Here is a 5,262-nt window from a genome sequence, read left to right as displayed (position 1 = left end):
CTCCAGTATGAAGACAAGTACTTTTAAAATGCATGGTGGTGCAATCTTCTTTCAGACTAGATGGATCTGGCAATTTTATTAATGCTCATCAGCACTTTCCTTTAGTTTAGCAATGTGTGAATGAGCAGATAAGTTTGATATTTTCTATTTTGGCAGCAGCTCGTGCATTAGCATCAGCGCCATTATCACCATGTTTGCCCAGATTATAGTCACAAAAATTCACAAAACCATGACATGAGCAGAAGAATAAACTCCAGATCACTTTTAATTTTTCAGAATGAATATTTATTTATTTGATTTTGACTTTCTTCCCCATCCTCCTCAAGAACACTCCACTTTCAAAACTTAAACTTTCAATGTAAAATATTTTAAAACTTTTTCCTGTATTGTAGCAGTTCTTGAGAAACTCCTGTAAGGCTTTGAGGTTCAGAGCAGTCAGCTGGACTCTTGGTGTGCATAATCTGTAAGAGAGGTGTAGAATTCAGGGCAGATCAGCTAGTATGAGAGACTTTGATGAATAACAGGATCAAAGACAGACAATTTGGAGAAAATTGTCATTAAGTGTAGGGTCTAATTTTTCATCAGTTAGGATTTTACACATTCTGTAGTGTGGGTGAGGCTTAATACACTCCAGTCACCCAATCAAGGACTTCTGAAAACAGTAATTAGCTGGATAAGGAGAGGTGGATTAGAGCTGGAATCAAAGTCTGCAGGTAATGAGCTCTCCAGGAGTAGTAAGAGAGTTAAAGTCCAGTAATATGAAAGTTATAAGAGTTATTTTTTGTGACCAGAATAGTGACCTATATTTGTGGCATATATGCAGCATTAAAGATCGTATTAAACACACTTACTATATGTTAAGGATCAAACTTAATTCCATATTCAAGTAAACGTAGGAGTTAAATATTTAAAAGTAAATATTTACCTTACATTGGCTTTAGTGTGTGGAGCAACTAACAGTCAAATAAATATATAAAAAAAAATAATGAAAAAAAAAAATCTTCCAGGATCAAGAGCTGGTTAAATAAATTTATATTTAGAACATCCAACAACATTGCCTAAATTGTTCAATACATTTTAAATATTACATTTATTAATTTTGTTAATACTTCCTTTCTCATGCATTGTCCTTTTTGTTTTAAAGACATACTGCCACATATAGTCAAGAGACTTCAGACTCAGATGCAAAAGACACATTGAGAAGTAAAATACTGACCCAACACAAGCAACCCCAGCAGCTTTTACTAAAGAAAAACACCATATTTATTAAAATTTTTCATTTACGGTTAAAGGTAAAAAGTTCAATTAGTTATGCCAATTTGAGATGATATGACCCAGCACTACATGGACTATTGTTTAAGTTTAGGACCAATAGGATTAGCAAAGGCTTCAAATAACACTGGTGCAATAATTGAACACTAGACAGAAACTACTCGGACCTCTTTTGTTCAATGTATTTATTAAAAATCCCCTTTGCATAGAGACATGATTGTAAGATCATTAACATGTAGCATTTTAATAAAAGCAAGTTAAATCAAGTACAAAAAAAAGGAGGGAACAATAAGAGGGGTTTCTTTGCTTGAGAACTGTTAAAAATACAAGTCCCACCTAGTAATGCTGGGATAGAGAGGGGGAAAAAAACAAAAAACAAACAAAAAAAATTCCCTAATCTGTATTAATAGCTAAAACAAGGTCAACAAAAAGCAAATCCAATCCAAGCTTCATAACCAATATTCATAACTCATGATGGTGGCCAACTTACCCATTCTGAGACTCCAAACAGATTAGAGTTCTACAGGGTGTAGAATGCATAACGTCACCTTTCTAACCCGTTTAGAATCCCAGGTGTAACAAAGAGAAGAACTACGGGTAAAACACCCACACCCATACAAACCAACAAAAACATCAAAAAAGTCATGCAAAGAACATGCAAATAAAGTACCTAAACTGGTACAAACAGAAACCACACCACACCAGCAGACTTCCTCCTTAGTGGCCATCTTGGATCTATTTAAAGAAGTATCTCCTCCCCCTATTTCTCAAGCTGGCCACTGATTGGACATCAGGAGTCCTGCTAATTACTGCAGGTGAGTTAGGAGCGTGAAATATCAAAACAATATCAAATGTTTCATTACTGGAAACCTAATTGTTAACATAAATGCTTCTTAACTCGATTAGTAGATTAGAAAGGTAGATTAGATAGCTTTATTGTAAATTTGCAGTACAATGAAACGTCAGGTGCTGAAATATAGAAAACATGAGTAAATGAATTAAAACTTCTATAGTAACTAGATTATAGAAGGGGAAAGCCTCTGGCTGTATCTCAAACTTCAGGTCAGCAACCAGTCAGTACACAGTAGCAGTAATGCTAGTACCTTTACTGCCTAAAACCTGTGTACTGAAGAAATAGCAAACATGCAGGTATGTTTTCTTAGCCTTTTTAGCAAAATATATAATTTTACACATACAAAATAAACTATTTTTTAATATATTTTTAGTGATATTTTAACTAGAATTTAGGATTAGGATGATGAAGATTGTTATTTGATATTATTTTTCAAATGAATCACCTGCAAGCTCTATGTAAAGTGTTCCACAAATAAGGTTTAATTATTGGTTTGAAAATGATTTTTATTATCATTAACAGTAGTAGAATATCAAATGTTGAATTCTCAAGTATTCTGAAGAATACTCTGTATATGTATATTCTGTATATGTATGTATACATATATGTATACATATATGTATACTATATATATATAGTTTTTTTATTTTAAGAGAACCTTTTTTTCTATTTTTTACATTTTACAAGTTTTTGTCATGTTAGTTCTATTGATTTTAAAAAATAAATAAGGTGGAATCTGTATATACAGAACGTAGATGTTTAATTATATGTTTAAATATGTAATTATATAAAGTAGGCTAAATAGGGTTAAACTAGTCACTCACACACTCTATTAATTATGAAAACATTCAGTAGCAGTTTGTCTGGTCTTGGATGCTCTGAAGATCTGCAGAAGGTTGTTTTTCCTCAGTATATTTTATGTGTAGAGTACTGTCTTATGATGATACACATTAAGAGTACACAGATTTTCAGCTGCGAGCCTCATCTTTAGAAGCTTGTTGCTATGGTTACCTCTCTCAGAGACATGTCTTGTTGCCTCTGCGCTGACCCGCCAAATTTCTTTATTTCAGTAATAACTGCAGCATTTGGCCAGTTTTCCTCACTCCAGATAAACATTTATGTAATTCCAGGGCAACCAAACAATACTATGACCAACTGCTGCGAAAAATAAAAAAACGTGATGGAACAAAACTCTTCAAGGTTATATTCAGAAAAACAGAATATTGACTGCATCAAAAGGATGAAACGCAGTGGCTGTTTAAAAAAAGATGATCTGTTTGCAGCTTCGCATCAAAGAGTTTGGGAGGAAATCATCAGGGCTAATCAGAACCTAAAATAAAATTAATATATGTGTGTGTGTGTGTGTGTGCCTATTCGCATACTGCTGATATTAGACTAATGCCGACCTCTCCCCTCCTGGCAGTGTTAGTATTTAATCTTCTTCTCTCCTGCTTCCTGTCAGCTTAATGTCTAAAGCAGAGAAATCTTTATTCCTCTTTCAGGCAAACTTTCACCTGCTGTTTTCATCTGCCAAGCTCATACTCACATCTCAGCACTGCACTGCAATCTGCCGTCTCGTCCACCAGGAACTACTACACTCGTCATTTCTGTATTTTGTAGATTTGTAGATTTATTACCTGACCCTATACGTCAGCCATTCAAGAAATTCTTAACAAATCCGCATGAGTTTCCATGTAGTAATTCCTTGTTTAGAAGCTCCATAATGCAAAAGCAGTATGATTGTTGCTGTAGTGACACTGTTTTCTCAATTCTTCTTATGTTCTTTGTACATGGCTGAGAGGTTGTGGGTATTTGGCAAAAAAATGCCACTAGTGGACGGGACCTATCTTGTTAATCTTAACATATGTACAAAATATGTTCAATCTAAATTTTAGGAATGTTTCTCTAGGATACTTTTAGTTACTTTTAAAGTTCTAGCAGGAAAACTCTAGAAACAAAGTGCAGCAAGAAAGATTTAATCCCAATAAACATGTATGACAATTAGTAATAGTGAATAGTGTATATAGAGTCTTTGGCGAAAGCCCCGTCGAAGCCCAGGTCCGCAGCGTCTGGAACCTCGCAGATCCTGCCGCACTTGTACAGCGGGGGCGGAGCCTATCCCCTGGGCAACCGGCGGGACCGAACTGGAGGCGGTGGGAAAGGAGGAGGGTGAAAACGTATGTCAGCGTCTGCAAGCAGGGGAGAACAGGTATGAGGGAGGTCTTTTAAGGACAGGTGGGAGTTGGTGATTGGCTGAGAAAAGTGGCGTGATTTCGAGTTTCCCGCTAGAACCTACGCGGAGCTTTCAGTTTTGTGAGATTTTGAGATTTGTGTGCAACAAATTTGATATATTCCACCAATAGCAGCACTTCTACTTTAACTTAACTTTTAATGAAGCACTATCTAACCAAACCAGCTACTAGATAATAAATACTATAAACTTCTTATTATATTATATTATTTATGTTAATACAGTATTTGTGTTCTAAAAGAAATTCTTACTACCCAGAGGCTCAGAACCTGCACATATCTCAGCATTTAGCGTAAGACTGCAGAGGATTCTGCCCAGGAATACCTGACCTGTCAGGATTCTTTCAGAGAACAAAGGAATCTCATCCTGGATGTCACAAACAACCCCTGGGTAACATCTAAGAATGTGCAGACCTATCTGCAGACCTGCCTGCTGAGGTTGAGGTTGGTGAGAATAAATGAGTCATCAGGAAAAAAGGCAAAGTCAAAATAGTCTGTGAGAAAGAAATCTCTGCCTGGAAGGGATCTCTGTTTTCCCCAGAAGAGAAGAAGAGCAGCAGCCAAAGGGAACTTGGCAAGAAATCTGCAACTTAATGCTTGTTTATCTAACACTCACAAATATAAAGCTTACTAACCGGGATCTTGTTCTGAACTTATGGATCTAACAGAATCCTTTAATGTAAAAGTTTTCAAACTTTAATTGGGTTCTTCACACCTTTACACCTCTCATTTTCAAAAAAAAAAAAAAAAAAAATATATATATATATATATATATATTTTTTTTTTTTTTTTTTGAAGCTTCGTCAGTTTAAATGTATAAACCTGTGGGTCCAATTGGCTATGAGGCACCCTTCAAAGGTATGTAGGCCAACCTTGGGGGGAGGCAG

At 35.6% G+C, this 5,262-nt stretch overlaps 1 long non-coding RNA gene across 1 annotated transcript; it reads right to left on the bottom strand.

Annotated features, from left to right (window-relative positions):
- Nucleotides 1–268: 268 nt before the first annotated feature.
- Nucleotides 269–1,983, bottom strand: LOC125782512 (uncharacterized). Its single transcript, XR_007425219.1, has 2 exons — nucleotides 1,763–1,983; nucleotides 269–461 (listed from the first exon to the last, which is right to left on the bottom strand). It is a non-coding gene; the product is annotated as an uncharacterized LOC125782512 (long non-coding RNA).
- Between the last annotated feature and the right edge of the window lie 3,279 nt (nucleotides 1,984–5,262).

This window comes from Astyanax mexicanus, chromosome 17 (assembly GCF_023375975.1).
Source record: "Astyanax mexicanus isolate ESR-SI-001 chromosome 17, AstMex3_surface, whole genome shotgun sequence".
Classification (NCBI taxonomy): domain Eukaryota; kingdom Metazoa; phylum Chordata; class Actinopteri; order Characiformes; family Acestrorhamphidae; genus Astyanax; species Astyanax mexicanus.
This window is presented reverse-complemented; position numbering and strand designations above follow the sequence as displayed.